Here is a 20334-nt window from a genome sequence, read left to right on the forward strand (position 1 = left end):
GCAAGTTCAGATTTACGATTGTTACAGCTGTAGCTGGCCCCACGGAGCTGGTGGCAGGAGAAATGCTCCCTCCTGCCCTTCCCTCTCCAAAGGCTGCAATGGTCGGCAGAAGCACAAATTCTGCCATCTACAGACCATCCTTCGCTTAGGAAGAGCTGAGGCTCGAAAGCCTCCGTTGGAGGAATAGCCATCCAGCTTATCTCGAAGCCAAAAAGTGGGGCTATGCAGAGCTCAGCAGAAAAAGAGCCTTCATTAGCACAGTCAAGACAACACTAGCCACTCAGCAAATCCTGTAAGGAGGCAAAACTGGCATCCTCGGCGTCCAGGAGTTGGCTTAGACCTCGTGCTTCTTTCCTAGGCTTCTATAGGAGATCCCAGAAGAGCAAGTAAAAAGATAGTCTTGAACATCAAATGTCTGGGGCTGAGGGGGCACTGCTTGTCATCGAGGAGCAAGGCCTGGGGGCTGTAAAGGCAGGGGACAGAGCACAGGCATTTCCCCACTTGACGTCTGTGCTGATTTTGCTGATTGCAGGAATAGTGGCCTTCAGGGCATTTAATAAAAAATTATTAAGGAAGAGACAGGACTGTGGCTGAATTACTCATCCATTAGCTGTCTGCACATGAGATCAGACATCCCTTCCCCTGAAGCAATCCAGCAGTGGACTACAGCCTTTGCATGGGTGCTCTGCTCTTTGTGTTGTCCAAGAGAATTGCACTTAAAGACACAGCAGGACTTTTACCAATTTTATGACTTTATTACAGTTTGTTTGGGTTTTGGTGCAAACTGCTGTGTTCTAACAGAATTCTGTATTATTTCCATTTTAATGCTTATGTAATTTAGCATGAGTATGGAAATCACAGGAAATACCAGTTTGGTGTATAATGGCTGCTCCTTATTTAGCTGTTGCTAAACTCCAGGATAAGACTTTCTGTGTACTTTAAAATCAACTTATAAAGTGTCTCACTGAGATTGCACAGTCTACAGTAGTAGCTGTGAGAGCCAGCTTAGCTCTGGCCTGAGCACGTACAACACATCTGCTGAGATGAGTGGAAGATGATCTGTCCTTGGCCAAGGATAACGCAATGTAATATAAATTCTTTCAGTAAGTGACTGGCAAGTTGACTTATGGCAATTTCTGACAAACCTGCTCTAGCTTTAGGTATAATTTAAGTAGGCAGACACATGCTGAAGGTTTTCAAGATCTTGCCTGATGCTTCCCATGGGAACTTTCAAAGCCCCAGGTGGCAGTGGGGCACTTGACTCCTGTTGACTCAGAACTCTACTAAGTTTCCATATTTGCCAGCTGTAAGTTTAAAGTTCTCCCCTCTGATTTCCCAGAGGCAGGAATAACAAGCTGTTTCCAGTGAATTTAGTTGGGAGCTACAGAGAACTGTGAAAATCAGTTTAAGGAGTCGGATACCTCAATTAGAACTCAGAACTCTTGCCAGTTAGGATTTGCCTTTCAGGGGTGTTCACCCGATAACTTTCTGTATCCTGGAGCACGTCCATAGTCACAGAGAGGGGGAAGTTAATGAAAACCCACGATTTCTTGTGGAAACATGTTTTAAAAGCAGTATTTTTAAAACAGTTTACCCAAACACTTCTATTAATGCTAATAGTTGTCATCAGCTGTACATGATCATATTGATGGTTTCATGATAGAAGAAAAACTGCTCAACAGATGACAAGTTCTGTTTGGCAAGGGAGGAAAGAAGAGAGGGAAAAGAGACCACTAAAGACTGACACGGTCCCGAAGATAATGCTATACATCACCACAAAATCACCTGCAGGTGTAGGCAAGTCTTGCCACTCCTTCTAACCCGGTTTCTGTATGCAAGGTCATCCTCCTGGTGCTACCTTAGAAACTGGCCTTATTCTATAGAGGACATTGAATGATAACACTGCGAGTCAGCTGACTGCTGTGTCACAGAGCTGCTGCTTTCTACATTATCGCAACTGCCAGAGCTCTTACTGCTGCAGTTTTCTAGTCGCAGTGCGGCAAAGCAGACGCATAGAACCAGGCACAAAGCAGCATAGATTTTTTTTATTCTTATCTTTTTCATATGAGGGGAATATTCCTGGTGTTAGCGTAGGAACAGACACAGCTTGGATGTGTTGGCTTCCGCCTGGCAGCATTTTCAGCTGAGCAGGGACTGCTCGGAGCTCTGTACCCAAATTGCCTCTGAGGAAGAACGCCTGACTTCCCACTTTGCGTACTAGGAGGGCTTTTTTCTTTATGCTACGGTGATGTACCTGCAGCAATAGGACAAAGGAGATGGCACTTGTCACTGTCTGTCCGACTGGGGCCTTTTGCAGGTACTCCACGGCTGAAGCTGTGCCAGCATGCCAGGGTCAGATAGACTGGTAATACAGATTGCCGCAATTTCTTACATCAGTTAGGGCAAAGCTCAAACAAGAAACCAGACTCTCTGACCTAAATCAGTCCCAGTCCTTCTGGATACAGGGCAGCAGTCGACTAGCAATGACACAACCAGCCATCAAGTGGAGAGTCTCTGGGATTGCAATCTGTATCAGTTGGAGTCTGAGAGATTGAAACCCTTTCGGGTATCCAGTCGCTTCTTCTTCCAATACTACAAATACTACAACTACAGCTACTACTACTGCTACTTCTGTTTGCCTTGCCTGTGAGAAGCTGTTAATTGCGGTCGGTCTCTGGCTGTACATTTGCGTGGATTAGTCTGTCTATAACGCAGTCCTTATCTGCTCCTGCTGGAAACCGGGGCACGAAGTCAGCCTGCTTTAACAGTTGTTTCTTTCTGCGTGATGCTATGCAACTAGAATGGGTTACACTGACAACAAAGGAACAAGCACAAAGCACCACTTTCTTTGCTGGACTGTTACAGGAACATAGCTCTTCTTCGATATGACACCCTTTTCTCTTTGCTGGCTTTTTTTTTTTTTTTTTTTTTTTTTTTTTTAATTTAATTCATCTAATCGAAGAGCCTAACAGACACCATCGTGAATGTGGCTTTTAATGATTTGGAAAAGACAGCCTGTGGAGACTGCGATTCGAGACAGCAACACATTTAGGTTATTGCCAATTTTAAATACTTGGTTTGTGAAGCACAGCCCTAAGGGACGAGCTCAGTAACTGAGGGAGAGATTGTAGATAAAGAAATAAAAATGACAAGCGTAATGGAGGCTCTGCAAAAGAGACTGTCAGAGAATCAGTTCATGGATGGCAATTTCACCAGTCTGAATCTGAATAATTCATAGATTGAAATTACCCTGCTTTCACCTTTCCATTTAAACCGGCATGATCTGAATCTCTAATAAATTTTCAAGATAAAGTAAAATGCCAATTTGAATCTGAAGAGCTTTTAAAACCAGATGCTACACCCTGAATCTTTCGATACCTTTCACAATTATCCTGTGAGAACCGCACTTCATCACGAAGCACCATTACCAGTGAAAATTACTGTGATTACAATAGCAACAATAGAATACCATCAAATGATCTCTAATCTACCTAATTTACCAAGGCTGACTGTGTGCCCATTGTGTTTCACTACGTCTGGCATTGGATCAATATCACAGTGGAACAAAAATGCCTTAGTGTGTGCTTCCTTTTGGTACCTTTAACTTTGATAGCACAGGAAAAAATTCTACCTGCTGTTAAATGTTTTTACAGCCAATCTACATGCCTCCTGTAGGATCTGATTGATTCTCTATGATTTTCTTTAGTTCTTGGGTATCAGATGTCTTTGTGTTACTAATTAGTTTATAATGTATACTCATGCACAAAGACTGCAGCGAGTGAGTGCCAGCACAGGGACCCTGCACTGCTGCTGCAGTTGCAGCACTCTTACTGGGGAAGCCAAAAACGAGTCTGGTGCCTTATGTAAATAATTACTCCTGTCTGAGTTAGAAATGCTTTGTGGCATCACCAGTCTTGATTGTACTACGTGAAAAATGTATGCAAAAGTCATGGTCAAGAAAAATGATTGTGTGTAATACTAACAAGACTTTCCCCCCGTTCAGCAATTAGCATGTGGTTGTGAGAGACAGGCTGTGAATCCTTCTGTGTGTGTGTGTGTGTGTGTGTGTGTGTGTGTGTGTGGGTACGCATGCACATACATAAATGTAAAGCTACTGTGCTCTGTGAACAAATATGTGCTGATCTCTGAAAGTAACAACTTTCTCTGACAAGCCAGGCGCTGTGTTTTGCCGCAATCTGCTCAGTTGTAACAAATCCCTCTTTTGGAGGTGTAAATTTCCTATAGGATGATGCGTGACTTCTGGAACAGTAAGTATCATTTATGCAATATGTTGGTGCCTATAGCTATGCTGCAGAATCGTATTTTAAGTAGTTTGAGTCCTTGTAGCATAACTAGAATATGAAGAACTGAGAAATATGTACAGAAGGCTAGAAACAAGCATTCTTCATGGAGGTGACGGTATTTCTGTTTGTATGTGTGTGAGTTGTACACTTCGGGCTTGTTTTTCATTTTATAATAATCAGATTTACTCTGCCTTCAGGGAATATTTTCTGAGGGAGGAAGGTAAGCAGTATTTCTTCTTATTTCTATGACTGTGTTGTATTTCTGTTGAGGGAAATGCATGTTTACAGCACCGTTATATAACACAGCATGATCTCGTGACGTCTAATTAAATGTTTCAATATTTGTTCACATTAAAACTGGGCAAGAAAGCATATTTAAAATACGGATTTTTACTGAAAATACACTTCTAGAAATGCTATGCAAAAACAATTTACAGGGTTTTTTTGCATTCATCTTTTGCTCTTTACTGTTGTTAAATAAGTGCCTATTATACTTAAGTACTAATGATCTTGAAACCTTCGGTTTTTATATATTTGGTCTTTTCAAATAATAATTTACTGTACTTCTAAATTTTCTGTATATTAGTGGAGACTGTTCTCTAGACGTAGAAGGCAAAAGGTTTTACAGCTTGAGCTGTGATAACAAAGGAACTTGAAAGGGCACAAAATATGATTATACAAAAGTCTCAAATCTTAAATGATTCAGTAATGTGATTTAGCAAAATGCTTTTCTTAGACAACACAAGTTGCTGCTCAAGTTACTACACAATCTGGAAATAATTAGTTCATTCAGTGCTGTATTTATATTCTTAATTTTCATGTATTATTCAAAACTTAACAGAGAAAAATCTGAGAGCAAATATCAACACTTTGGTAAAAGTGTAACACCTACATTATATTTCAAGACATTCAGACTAAACTTTTCTGAAGAGAACTAGTCATTGTGGTTTAACTATCTTATGAAGAGCATTTTATGCTTTTATGTACAGAAATATAACACATACTGATATAATTATTACACTGCAAGGACCATGCAAACAGGAATGTAAATGTTTTTCAAAATACCGTACAAGTACCTGGCAGCATTTGCAGTATTATTATTACAGCCACACTCCTCCAGTATCACATGCTGCATTGAAATCATGGCCCGTTAACCAATTGGATTCCATGGAGTATTTACAACCCTAATTTTTTAATCACTCTTATCTGCTGTGACAGCCTGTAGAAATCAGCTGGCCATGGGGTGCAAGGTGTCCTCACTAACAAGTGCAGAGCAGAGCTAAGGGAGAGTCCACAAGCTATTGGTGGCTTCCCATAAGGGCCCAAAATCCAAATCCTTCTGTGGAACCACGCTGGGGTCCTCTAAATTCGTATTTCTGTTATGGAACTTCAAACATGCCATTGGCTTTCTCCCACTGCTCCATACTGGCCTCACATTCCAAAACATGCAGTGCTGCTCAGGCCTAATGCTGTTTGCCAGTGTGAGCCCCTGCAGGAATTGCCAGACATTGTTAGGACAGCACACTCAGGAGGCGAGAGTATCCGTGAGACTCTGATAAAAGTCCTCTGGAAAAGTCTGGAAACCTTGGAAAGTGAACTCTTCCTTTTGGGGTGATGTGTTTTTCAAAGACAGCAGGATTCACTGCACACGCAAATGAGAAAAAAAGCATTTAAACCTTTTCAGACACAGGATTGTGAAGAGAATATTAGAAATATTACTTCGTAGAAAGTATTAAAATGTAGTCAAGTCGTATCATCCATGTATTTTCTGATATGGCTATTTTCTGATATGTAGCTATGGCAGCTACAGCTGAAGTGTTTAGGATTTATAATTGTACGTGTCAAAATAAATGGCAGACTGCAACATGAAACTTCTAACATAATTAATGTTAGAATTTCAGAAATAGGGATGCAACAGTTAACATACATCATATCAAAAGATGTATTACTCTGTTTTTATGCCTGTTTTACTCTGTTTTACACTTGTCTATAAATCAATCTGTAATGGCAAAGGAATGACAAAACCCTTCCTTACATGAGTTCCCAACTAAACACAGATATCCACTTCAGTGAAATTACTCCCATGCATTTAATGGACCCTTATCTGTAGCTAGGCAGCAACCATGATGCAACCACACACATGAAAAACATATTGGAGCCCATTCTATTACCACAGAATTTAGTAACAAGTCTCCATCAATATAGAAGACAGATCCATTAATTTCCTTCCATTGCATCCTTTATGTGAAAGTTGCTGCTATTTTGTTGGGGTTTTTTTCCTCCTTGATTACAAGAGTTGTGTACAGTTGACACAATGCTGAACAGAAGATCCTTTCTGTTCAACGAGACACAAGACCTGAGCTAAACATACACTGAAATCAACATCTCAGAATAGGTTTATTTGACAACTGAGGGGACCTTCTCATCTGTAGTTTTGGTGATAATATTTGTGTTCACTTGCTTGTCAATTCTGCATTATCATCTGCTATAAAACACACAAGTTCTGATCTGTAATGGTTGTATCTATTTGGACAAGAGCCCTGAGGATAGGAGGGTCTGTTGTGGGTTTCATTGCAGTTTTTTTTCACTGTACTGTTGTTTTGAATTAATTGCAACTGCATATGGAAATATGATCTCTTAAGAATGTAGAGAAATACATTATTAATGATTATGTATGAAGAAAGATTCCCCTGCACTCTGGCTGCTATGAATTCTACACCATTATTCCCAAAGAAAAATATTAGGAAGAAAGTAACTTGAAGTTAAAACAGCAGCATTTCCAAATCAATCATTGTTGACACAGGAAATTTAGTGTTAAACAGAAGAAAATACAAGTGATTCACTGACACAATTAAAATACCTGAACCCTTTCTCTTCAATGCCATAACTCCAGGATGTGATAGAGGTAAATAGTTTTGCCTTGTCAGTTTATATTATATAGATAGGATCAAAAACCACCTTTGGCTTTAAAAGTATTTGCACAGCATTTCACAGGATTGGTTCAGTTTCTTTATGGACTATAAATGTACACCTGCTCTGTGCTTTTAGCTGTGTAACATAACCAGAAGATCTGAAAATCAAATTATTTCTGACCAATCAAAAGAGGGAAATGAAATCCTAAATGGGAATTGCAGAAGAGGCAATGGGTTTCCCAGGTCTCGTGCCAACAGAGATTCTTGCTGAGGGTTTTCCAGGTCAGGTTAAACTTCTCATTGTGTTAGAACTTGTTCTTAAAAAAACCCCATAGTTAAAAAAGAGCGGGAATTCATAATATGGCCAAAGTTTTATCCAGAATCATAAGGGCTTTTTTTTCCTTTTCTAACTAGATTTGACATTATTTCTGCCACAGGTCTTGCCTCAAAGTTTACCAAGAAACTCTGTCCAAAAGAATATTTGCAATGTTATAATTCATTTGTAGATGATCATACATTGTGAAGCACACAAAGCGAATTAGCAGTTTTGGTAAATGCTAAATTTGGAGACGTTGTTTGAATGGAAAAAAATATAAATTGATCGATTACACTGTTACCACCGTACTGTTCACTTATACTCAATATTTCACAGAGATAATGCAGAAATGAATGTACAGCCAAAGTATCTGCAGTTACACTCAGTGAAATGCTCAGTAGAAAAGCCTTGTGCTTTATTCACCTGTTTCTTCTGCCTATGCTCATTCAAAACCCACCCCTAGTGGCACAGCAGTCACAACAACTGGCTATCCCTCTGACCCGCAGGTAAGAAGTTTCACTGAGATGGCCAAAGGATGAGATCCCACGTCTTGTGTTCCTAAAGGCAATGCCCTGGTTGGTAGGGCCAGAGGAGGGGCATTGACAGGACACACTTCTGACTCCTATACAAAGCAAAAGTGGGAAAATGTCATTATTAGGTCATTAAAGAGGAATAGGAACATCTTTAATTTCTATGTTTTCAGAGGCAGCTCTTCTGCAAACTTGTCATATTTATACCTAGCACGACTATCATGTGGTGAAACTCTAGGAGACACAGAAAATTTAAATTTTCAATCAATGTTGAGATTGTGGAAAAAGGGCCCATAACCCAGGAGACTGCACCAATGTTTATTCATACACATATACACAGTGCTAGCACTACTTTTAATTTGCATGTAAATGCAGCTGCCTATGCCACTGCACCCATAATGTCTGTAAAGTGACTGTATATTTCAGATTTGGCTTAAGCAGCTACATCCCATTTAAACTGGCCTTTTTGGTAATGGTATTTTTGCTTTTCCTTTGAGTGACACAGCATGCCTTTTGTTATGCATACAAGTAAGCATGAATTGTTGCAACTCCTTTTGTCAAAAGGTATGGTTTTCCTCAAAGCTCGTTTGTACTAAATTTACCACCATTTCATGAGGGGCAGCCTGTCTTTGCAAGCTGATGGGCTTGATATGGTTTTGAATTGCTTGCAGTTCGTGTTTTTTGTATTCTGTCTTTGTTTTATTATATTTAGAAGTTGGAGTGCACCCTTTCCTCTGTCACAGAACTTGATGCTGGGTAATTACTTAAAAATATTTAAGGAGGCATCTTCTGAATGCCTCGGAGTGTGCTGAATTCTGAGCTCTAAGAGCAGAATCTGGAGTCCATGGAAGTATGTACAGGATGGAATTCATTGAAGGAAAAGAAACAAAAAAAGAAAGTAATTTTCTGGTGCTTCTGATTGTTTGCCTTAATTTAGACAATATTTGTAACCATAATGTTTGAGTCTTTATTTTACTTTTGTAAATAAGTACCTCTAAACACAATTCTTTCACCTTACAGGGCAGTTCATGAAAATAATTTCTTTAACAAATGTGAGTCACATAATGAATCAGTAACAGTTGGGGGAAATCCTGATGGAAAGTAGTGCTCTCATCATTAGTGCTGTGTGTGGTAAATTAGGAGCAGGCTCTTCAGGAAATGAAGACAAAAAGGCGGAATTCTAGCTCGTTGAGAGTTTGTCTTAAGCACAGAGTTCATGCTCTTTAAGAACAATAAGAACATCCTAACGCTGTGTTATATATATATATATTAAACTTGGGGTATTTTAATCACTAGCTAATACACAAAAGCTATAAAATCGGCTACAACAAAGAATTTTAAGTTTCAGTGGTACTTTGGGAATGTTAGAGGCAAAAAATAAAATATAATTGTCAAGGGGTATAATGAATATGTGAAAATTACTGAATACCTAACCATTTTTTTTGTTTATTTATAAATCATTAAAATGCTGTCTGTCGGCGAAGGGAGACACGGACACCAATTCGGTCATCTGCGAAGTCTCGTTTATTGATAATTAGAGTGGCGATTAAATACAGTGCTTAATTAGCTTATACATATTGCAAAAGCTAAGCTCATCATTGGTTGCCTTGCCATATGCGTCACTATGCTGATCGGCTAACTTTATAGCTACACTTTTGCAATTTCATGGCTAGCAGAGTTCTGCTAGTTCTTCTTTTACAGTCTGTCTTTGTTCATCTTATCACAAGTCTACGTGCTTTCCCTCTTGCTATGCCCTTGAGGCTGAGGCCTGCTTTGTCAGCCTGACTAAATTGATCTGACTATGGCCTCTCTCTTCTAGCCATTCCTGCACCAGGCTCTCTACACTTCCCCCGTTTTCTTTTTGAGCGAGAAGATTAGTATGCCAAGCCTTGCTAACAGTTTTTTGAATGAAGTTCTGTAAGCAAGTTATTAAGCAAGGAAGCAACAAAGCTAAGCATAAGAATACGCCTAAGATCATGATAGCATACTTAATGATGGTTCGAATCCATCCTCCAAGGCCCAGGCTCTTTAGCCATTCATCAATGTCCCAACCATTTTGCTCCTTTAGGTCATGTAGTCTGTTTTGTATGTCTCGTATTTTTTTGTGAATGGATACAGAGTGGTCAGACAAATTCATGCAGCACATTCCCTCAAATTCCTCACAACCGTGTCCCTGCGCTAAAAGTAGAAAATCAATGGCTGCTCTGTTTTGCAGTACTGCATGGTTAACACTTGAGACATCCCTGGCCATCATGTCTAACACCTGAGAGGTGGTGTTAAATTCATCTTTTGCCCAGCACCCTAACTGTTCGGCTAGGGCCATAGCTTTCCTGGCTGCTGCGTGAGGGAGGAGTACAGCAGTTGCTACTTGTCTAAAGTCACTCCAAAAGTGTGGTTGCCCTATGCCGGTGCAGTCAAGATCATGTAAACTGCGTTTTGTTCTATTTGCATTGCTTGCAAGTTGCATGAGAGTAGTTACATTGGGGTGAAACATGGCTAGTTTCCCTAGATAGCAGGGTCCCCCTTGTGGCCTCACTGGAATACCATTCCAGGCACGATCCCCACAAATTAAAAATATTCCTGGGGGTAGTGCTCTTGCCTTTGTGATGTACTTACCGTTACATTTGGGGTAGAGTTGAGTATGAATTGTTGATAGACTAGTAAGGGCCGAATTAAGGGTTGCAAAGTTTTTGTCTTCTAAGGGCATAAAACTAAACCATCCTCCTGCATTTTTTCCCATTGATGCATTAGTGCTTCCGAAGAGGTCAATCTCTTCCGGAGGGGAGGCTAAGGTTTTGCTTAAAGCCAGGACAAATTCACATTGCCAGCATCCATCATGTTGTGAGGGATTACTACTAAGGACAGTACAACCCTGCAACAAATCGTCATCCCTTTTTGTAGGTAGGTTGCTATTATTAAGATACCCTGCAAACTCTTTTGGTTTCCAAACTGGCAATCCTACAAGACAAGTTTTGAAAGGATTTTGCGCTCCCCCCAAGCTCAAGCAGATTGATTTTTGCTTTGTTATGTTAGCAAATGTCACCCATACATTCTCTCTAGGTGTGTACTCCATTGGAAAAGTATTTGTGCAAGCAAAGTTAGTAAGCATAAGCAGTGTAATGAGTATCATTTTTGTTGCTTACGTGGCTTGTTTCTTCTGCGTTTTGGGTTATCTGCAGCTATGTGCCACTGTTTTACCTTTTCTATGCACTGGTCCAACACCTCTTCAGGGTCGGTACCTGGCCTAACTGGTCCTACCCGAGGGAAAGGCAAATATGGCACTTTAGTCATGCATCGGGTAGCGACAATGCAAGATTTTGCAGTGATTTTCTGCCTCCAGAGCCAATTAGTTATTTCCCACCGGGCCCAAGCTAACATAAGCTGTTCTGGTGCTTCATATACACTCCGGACTTGTACAAACGGTACTCCTGCTTCCCCCTCTAATGCTGCACCCCAGCTTGAGCGTCTTTGGTCTTTCCTTTGACACTCTTGGCACCACAATTTATATACTGCTCTTTGTCTTACCCATGAGCAGTCCCCACAGCCCCCACACTTTAGAGCCACCCAAGCTTCACACCACGCTTTCCCACACGCGCAACAAGGGCGACCGTTAAGGCGTTGTTCCTCCCGGTAGGCGTGGTAGGCGTGATACTCGATCCACTCCACCCAGTTCGGTGGCGGCCGTTGTAGTGCCTTGCGGACAGCGTGTTTATATGGTGCTAGTTTCTGTAAATAGGGCCGTAAGGTCACCGTCAACTTCTGTTGTATCCGCTCTCGGTCGTCTGGAGCTAATGGTGTCCTCAGGAATCTTTCCACCAACTCGCTCATTTAGGATAGGTTTCACCCACCTAGCAGGGACCCAAACTGTTCCTGTGGGAGTAGAAACACAAACATAACCTCTGCCCCAATATATTACCTCAGCGGGGCCATTCCATATCCCTGTTTTTGGATCCCGGTACTTTACCCACGCTTTTTCGCTTTCTGCCTTGTTACCTTCCTTTTTCCCTCTATGCCTAATTGCAGGCGGCTCTGACTCTTCCCCAAACACACACAAAAAATTCATAACATAAAGAACCTTAGCTAACCTTTCTTGTGGATCATCTATGGATTTGTGCTTGAGTAGGTACTGTTTGAGTGTCCCATTGGCTCTTTCTACTATGGCTTGTCCTGTGGGTGAGTGTGGTACTCCTGTGATGTGTTTAATTCCCCAGAGTCTCATGAACTGGCTTACTTTCTTGCCGACATAGGCTGGTCCATTGTCGGTCTTTATTTCCCTAGGCATTCCCATGACTGCAAAGCAACTTGTTAGGTGCCTTATTACATGGATTGCCTTTTCCCCTGTTTGTGCGGTAGCCCAAATGTACTTGCTGTAGGTGTCTATTGTGACATGTACGTATTTGAGCCTACCAAATTCTGCTACGTGTGTAACATCCATTTGCCAAATTTCATTACTTTCCAGACCCCGAGGATTTACCCCACACCCAAGACCCACCCCGCTATTATGATGACTGCAGGTGGGACAAGCTCTCACTATTGCTTTAGCTTCTTGTATGCCTATTTTGAACTCGCGCACCAATCCTTTAGCATTTTGGTGAAATCGTGTGTGTGACTCTCTTGCCTCAATCCCCCTATCATCTGCTACATTCATAACCAATTTATCTGCCCTGGCATTGCCTTCACCCAAGCCTACATCCCACTTGTGGCTTCTGATGTGTATGATACAATAAGGCTTAAACCTTGCTCCTACTGCTCGCTTTAGCTGCAGTAAGAGTTCATAGAGTCTTTTGTTCTGCACCTCTTTTACAGAGGCGTCTTCAATTCTTTGTGCTACTCCTGCAACATAAAACGAGTCAGTGACCACATTCAAAGGCCCTTGCAGTTCACTAAGTGCCCACACAACAGCAAGCAATTCCAATGTTTGTAAACTGTCCTCTGGAGCAGCGTCTATTATCTGCTTTTTCCATCGAGGGCCTTCTTTCCAGGTGATGGCTGCCCTCCTCGATTTCTTTCCGGCATCCGTGAATGCTGTGATGGCACCTGCTATCGGTTGTTCTGATCGTGTTGGCTTTGATACCCAGTCCCAATTTCCTAACCACTGAAGATGACGTGGTGTCAGCGATCCTGTGTTGACTGCTGCTCCAGCTTCCAGCAAAGCCGTTTGTAAGTCCTCAGAGTTGAGGAGGTACCAATCTAAGTCCTCCTTTTTCATGGGTAGGTGGATTGCAGTCGGGCCTGTTCCGGTGATTTCCAGAATCCTTACCCGACCCTTACGAATCAAGGTAGCTACTTGTTCGATTTTTGTACTGATTGTCCTTTTTGCTTGTAAAGGTGGAGTTATCCACTCTAGTACCTGTATCTCCCCCGTTTTCTTTTGTGTCTGTGTAAGTGCTCCAAGCAGATGATCAGGAGTATTCCAAATAGTGAGGTCTATAGGTAATGATACATCCCGGCGGGAGACAAATCCTTCATTGACGCAGCGAATAATGCCATTGAGAGTGTCTTTTTGTTGTGGTGTCATAGTTACAGGTGTGGTTGGATCAGTCCCTTTAAGTAGTGGCCTGAGGGATTCTAGCAGAGAGTTGGGTATTCCAACAATTGGTTTGAGCCACTGTAGATCTCCTAGTAAGCGTTGTGCTTCATTGAGATTGGTGATTTTTGTTGCAATTTGAAGTTTTTGTGGCCGTACGATTTGATTTGTAATAGTCCATCCTAGGTACTTCCATGGTGTAGATTGCTGTATCTTTTCTGGAGCTATCATGAGACATGCTTTTGCTAAAGTGTTTCGAATTTCCTGCATTTGAACATCTGTAAATGATGTTTTCTGGGCGAATAGGATATCGTCCATGTAATGGTAAATAATTGTGTTGGGCCATTTTAGTCTTAGGGGTTGCAAAGCCGCATCAACATATAATTGGCACAAAGTAGGTGAGTTTTTCATGCCTTGTGGAAGAACAGTCCATTCATATCTTTTGTCAGGTTCCCCCCTGTTAATTGCCGGTAGGGTAAATGCAAATCTTTTTGTATCCTGGGGGTGTAAGGCTATAGTAAAAAAGCAGTCCTTTAAATCAATAATTAAAAGAGGCCAATGTTGTGGAAGCATGGCTGGATTGGGAAGTCCCTGTTGTAATGCTCCCATTGCTTCCATTTGATCATTTACTGCTCTTAAATCATGTAGAAGACGATATTTTCCTGATTTCTTTTTAATCACAAAAATTGGCGTGTTCCATGGGCTTGTGGAAAGTTTTAAATGTCTTTGTTGAAATTGTTCTTTCACGAGTTGATGTGCTTGTATTAGACTTTCCCTTTTTAGAGGCCATTGCTTAACCATTACCGGTTCATTGGTAGTCCAGGTGATTGGGATTGGGAAAGTCCAAGCAATGGCAATTACCCCAAAGGGTGCTCGTTGGATAGAACGACTCCAAGTTGAGCTAAAATGTCCCTTCCAATTAGACAATGTACCATGGGCGGTAATGCAACTATTGACAACACAGTTACCAAGTCTTGTCCATCTATAGTAACCCTTATTGGGGGCGTTTTCTTTGCGAGGGTGAACCCTCCGACGCCCGTCACGGTATCCGTGGTTTGTAATGATGGCCAATCACAGGGCCATTTTTCTGGAGAAACAATGCTGGTATCTGCTCCAGTGTCTAAAAGTCCCATCATTTTTATTGTACGTCCTGCATAGGTGAACTTCACCTCCTTTTTGGGTCTAGTATTAAGATCCATTGTGAGCAAAGCAACACCAGAGGACCCAAAACCTTGGTCCTTGCGTGGAATTTGTGTTTGTGGTTGAACACCCCGGCTCAACTGTGGAAGTGGAATAAATTGAGCAATACGCTGATTTGCCTCAATTGTTAGAGGAGGAAAAGGAGTATAGACTATTATTTGTATTTCCCCAGTGTAGTCTGCATCGATGACACCTGGTAGTACAAACAATCCTAAAATGGAGCTCGATGAGCGTCCCACTATTAGTCCTCCAAAAGTTTGTCCTTTAATAGTTACCGGACTTTGTACTCCAGTTGGGACTTTAGCGGGGCGTGTTGTTAATAATGATGTTTTTACTGCGGCTGCCAAGTCAAGTCCCAGGCTCCCTGTTGTGGCTGGTTGCAGACAGGAGATGGCGCTGATGCTACGGCGGCTACTTGTGTCTGGGCGCGGCTGCCGGACGCGCTCCGCCTGGAGTTTCCCGATTGGCGGCGACAAGCTGACGTGTTGTGGGTGTTGTTCTGGCAGTTTTGGCACCACACTCCTGAGGCTCGGCAGTCTCGTCGAAAATGGCCTCCGTTTCCGCATCTAAAGCATCGCGTTGAAGGAGGTCGGCGGTTGTTCGCTGTGGCCGATGCTGCTGTGGAAGCACGGAGCGGGGCAAGAGCAGCTAGTACCTGTGACTGTGTGGACTCAGCTTGTTTTTGCAGCCCTAAGCCTATTTCTTTTAGTGCATTAATTAAGAAAACCTGTGACCCTGATGGCTGCAGCGCCATTCTTTCTAATGCCTCTTCTATCGTCCAATTAGCTCCTAGAGTTGACAATACCCTCTTTGTTGCCTCATTGCTATTTTGTAACGCACATTGCTTTAACATCGCCCCTCTCATATACTCTGGAACTCCTGCCCTATCAATAGCAGCGGTAGCCTTATCTACAAAGTCCCCAAAGGATTCCTCCCTTCCTTGCTTTATTCCCATATACATGGGTATACCTGAGCTATCTTTCACCTGATCAATAGCAGTTCTTACGATACGCATGGCTTCTCTAACCCTGTCGGCCCCCGGGAGTAACTGAGTTTCTGACCTGCGGAATGCGCCTACTCCCATTAACTCATCTGCTGTAATTCCGGCTAAGGGATCACCCTGAGCCCTTTGTACCGCAACTGCCTCGGCAACAAGAGCTTGCCAGTGAGCATTAAACAGCATCTGCTGATGTGGTGTGAAAATTAATTTTGCTATGCTTTTTAGATCATTTGGCAGTAATAAATATGTGTCAAATAGATAGTCTAGCATTTGCTTGGCTGGCTCGCTGCGAAACCCGAACTGACTTACTGTCTGTCGTAACTGTGCTAGCAACTTCCAATCAAGTGGTTCATACTCTCCCACTTGTACAGCTTGTCCTTGTTGGTTTACTCCCTGTGTGTATGTTACAGGAAAGGTCCAGACTTTGACTGCACTCACAGCGGCGTCATCCCCAGTCTCCAGGCCGTGTCTAGCTAGCATATTCCATGCCTCCCTCCTCTGCCTTGCCACTTCCCCCCGCAGGTCGCTTTCCGCCCTAGGGACAGGATCTGGCTCACTGGCAGGTTTAGGGGTGCTAGGTTCAGGCCGACAAGGGGATTCTACGCCGCAAGGTTGGGATATTTCGCTCTCTGCAATTACCTCCTCTGCTTTGGCAGCATTATTTCCCAGTTCTTCTGAGGGGGGTGCAGAGGGCCAAGTGCAACTAGCCCCATCGGCCATTCCTGCCGTGTCTCTAAGAATAGGTATTTCAACCCTTCTTGTACTTGGTGCAAGGGGCTCATTATCGCCATACTGAGCATTTCTTTTATATGCCTCTACTGCCTGCTGTGCTGCCCTTTTCTCTGCCTGTTGCTTTAAGAGCGCGTTATGAACTACTTGCCAGATTTTTCCTAACTTTTTTGCCGTCTTATCATCTCCTAATACTGCCTCCCACAGTACATCCCCTAACTTACGCCACTCATTTAACTCATGTACACTATGAGGGTTAGTGAATAAGCCTTTAGCAGAACCCCAGGCTAACAACCCCGGTATGTCCTTCCTGGGATTAAGCTCTTTTAGCCCTAACTTATCTATATGTGCTATAAATAAATCATATGCTGCTTGCCTGTCCATTTTTTACCGTCGGCGCCGTTGCAACTCTCCGGCTTCGGCAGCACGTATGGCCCAGGACCACCTCTGTAGCTCCTGAGGGTGTCTTTCCTACGTCGTTTGACACCGACCCGGTTGCAGCAGGCCCCAAGCTCAACTTCACCGACCGTGGCGTGTTCTCCCCCGTTTTCTTTTTTAGCGACGGAGAGACAGCGTCGGGGTCACCATTTGTCGGCGAAGGGAGACACGGACACCAATTCGGTCATCTGCGAAGTCTCGTTTATTGATAATTAGAGTGGCGATTAAATACAGTGCTTAATTAGCTTATACATATTGCAAAAGCTAAGCTCATCATTGGTTGCCTTGCCATATGCGTCACTATGCTGATCGGCTAACTTTATAGCTACACTTTTGCAATTTCATGGCTAGCAGAGTTCTGCTAGTTCTTCTTTTACAGTCTGTCTTTGTTCATCTTATCACAAGTCTACGTGCTTTCCCTCTTGCTATGCCCTTGAGGCTGAGGCCTGCTTTGTCAGCCTGACTAAATTGATCTGACTATGGCCTCTCTCTTCTAGCCATTCCTGCACCAGGCTCTCTACAGCTGTCTTAAAGTAGTACTGAAAAATTCCCAAGCTCTCTTCTGTTTCAAATTTGGAGAGGTCCTTTCATCTTCCACTACAGCAGTAACCCAGCAACTCTTGGCAGGTACATATTTTTACCCAGCTATTTTACATTATTTGTGGATAGGTAGTCCACTTTTTTCCCTAGTTTCTGTGCATTCATAACAGCACAGTGGAAAATATTTGCATTACTATATATTTAACCACAAGAAAAATTTAACCTGTCAAGAAAAAACAGTTTTATTGTGCAAGGCACCGTATGAAGGGAAAGTAAAAGGTCCATAATTTGGAGTCAATTTTTATCTGAAGAAAGAAAAATCAGTAAATACTTGAGAAAACAATGTGCCATTTTCAGATAGAAAAGATAATCTTTAGAAAACATATAACAAATAAAGCGATAAATTATAGCTGAAAGATTCATATTATAAGAGCAACCCAGTTTTTTAACAACCTTATCGCAAGCTTCTTATCTATTTTTATCAAAAATGAAATGCGCTCCCAGTGCTGAATTGATGATTGCATTTAAAAGAAAGTGTGACTCCCACTCCTTCCAAAGAATAACTGCTCTCAGGACCTGATTAGATGTGAGAAATAACAATAATAATAATACCATTACCCAATCATTCTTGCAGCATTCATAAACTTACATGTAGCAGAATGTAATTTAATATGTGTGTAAGTCTTGAAAAGCCTTTCCTCTGCCAGCACCAGTTTTGCTGGCAAGGAAAACACTTCGTGTGTCTTCTGCAGAGTCTTAAGAACTTATCAGGCCTGGATTGGAGTGACTCTAGACATGAGGCAGCCAATACTTTGTATATTTATCAGTGCTCACTCAAATACAATGCAAACATCTTTTCATGCTCATGTAACAACCTACCATGGTAACAGGGAAGTTTCTGTATTTTCATTTAAACAATTGACAACAAATTGCTGATTTTCCCTACCCACATACAGAATATTGAATTTTAAGAGACAGATTTGAAATAAGAAAGTCAAGAAAATAAACTAATATATCCTGGAATATAAGACATGCAATTTACACCAAAAGTATTTGTGAATATTCCCATTACGTGCATTTGGTTTTTAATTATTGCAGCTGTAAAGTTGGGCTTGGTTTTCAGTTTGTTTTTTTAAGAAAAGTAGCCATTAACCTGCATCTGGGTTGTGAGTTTGTTTGAATTCCTTCACGATCCAGGTTTAGTCAATCTTGCTATATCTACATGAAAAAATTATTTAAATGAGTGAAGTTATATGAAGGGACAAGGTGGCTTTTGCACAATTAGGAATGCAATTTTCATTGATGACAGATAAGTATCTAGTTATGTTTTCTAGTTTCTAGTTAGAAATGCCTGTCACTAAGTTTCTTAAAAGTTATTTACTCTTTCCCTCCCCCTCTTTTAAAATTTACCACCATTTGCAAAGTACTTTTATTTAATATTCTTCCTTACTCCAAAACTGGTTTATTCCGTTTTCTGATAATTGACACCACCAAGGGTATTGAAACTGTGTTTAATAGCTTCCCAAATATTAAATTTTCCTGCTGGATTAGAACGTAGTCTGTTGAGGAAACTTATTTCAAAAATCAGCACATCTAAATTCCAGAGACAGAAATTCAAACCAGTCCTAAACAAAGATAAATCACAAACCATGGGTTACTGCCTGTTTCATGGTATTTCCAATGCTGATGACCACTAGAGCCTTTCTACAAATTTCATTCTTTGAAGTTCAGTTTGCTAGTTAAAACTTGAATCCTTTTAGAGCTGGAAAACTACTCGAAGCAGAATTTTGGATCTTGCCCATCCCACTGCATCACAGCAGAGACATGAGTCTCAAGTAAAACCTGGAGATCATGAATTGAGGTTGAATGTAACTATAGTAACACAGACTGCTAGCAGTGGGGCGTGGGGTGCAGGATTGAGACAGAGTGAGATGTTAGGAGGGACAGGACTAAAATCTGGTCTTCTTCATATTGCATTTTAAGAATCAACTTTGACAGGATGTGCTACCTAGTATAAGCCAAATCATCTTTTGAATTCTTACCAGTGGTTTCGGTTTTGCTCATGACCTCTTCCCCACCAGCAAAGGTGTAAAACTTAATGGAGAGTGACACCTTTGCTTTCATCTATCTGACCTCTCCTGAGCACTGATGACACCAAACGTGTTAAGTTCCATCCCATATTGTAGTTGCATTTCCATTGTCTACAGCCTTCAGAAACACACAATAACCCGGGGCACTTATGGTTGCTTGTCTTTGTTTCTCCTCTTAGGAAACTGCAGTTTCACTTTCAAAAGCGCAATCAGTGGCTATTCATTTACAAGCCACAGTAAAACTTTACCAAGTCCCACCTGCTGGCTTGCTGCTATTGGGATGGGCAGACCAGACTTCACAGAGGGGAAACACATTCCTCTGTGTAGCAGACAAGGCGTGGTGTCCTCCCAAAAGTTTACTGAGGCCTTCAGGCTCAGAGCTTCAGTTCGATGTAAATGGCAAAAGCTACTGAATGCCGCAGCTACTAAATACGGGTAAGAAGAGGTTAAAAAAAAAAAAAAAAGAAGAAGAGAAAAAACATTTTCATACAAAGGTGAATTAAATTGAACTGAATATTGAGTTTTGGCATTTCCACAATAAGCTAACAGCTATGCAGTTGATAATAGAGTTTCTTCCACAGTAGATCTTTTGAGAGTGGGTTTACAGAGAACACAGATTATAAATAATTTATGATAAAAATACATTTATAATTACATACATATGTGCATTCATACACTTGCAAATAAGAATTTTTAACACAACCTTATGCATATGCAGTCATTTAACTTTATTTTCAGTAGGGTTCTG

General features: G+C 41.6%; 1 long non-coding RNA gene across 8 annotated transcripts in view; it reads left to right on the forward strand.

The window, feature by feature from the left end:
* The first annotated feature begins 1936 nt into the window (after nt 1-1936).
* Nucleotides 1937-20334, forward strand: part of LOC148225268 (uncharacterized) — a 42260-nt gene continuing 23862 nt past the window's right edge. For 3 of the 8 annotated variants that reach the window (XR_015805055.1, XR_015805060.1, XR_015805058.1), the window contains exon 1: nt 17590-20021. This is a non-coding gene — a long non-coding RNA (uncharacterized LOC148225268). The other 5 variants (XR_015805061.1, XR_015805062.1, XR_015805056.1 and 2 more) reach the window with 4 other exon arrangements.

This window comes from Sturnus vulgaris, chromosome 1, assembly GCF_052056855.1.
Source record: "Sturnus vulgaris isolate bStuVul1 chromosome 1, bStuVul1.hap1, whole genome shotgun sequence".
Taxonomy (NCBI): Eukaryota; Metazoa; Chordata; class Aves; order Passeriformes; family Sturnidae; genus Sturnus; species Sturnus vulgaris.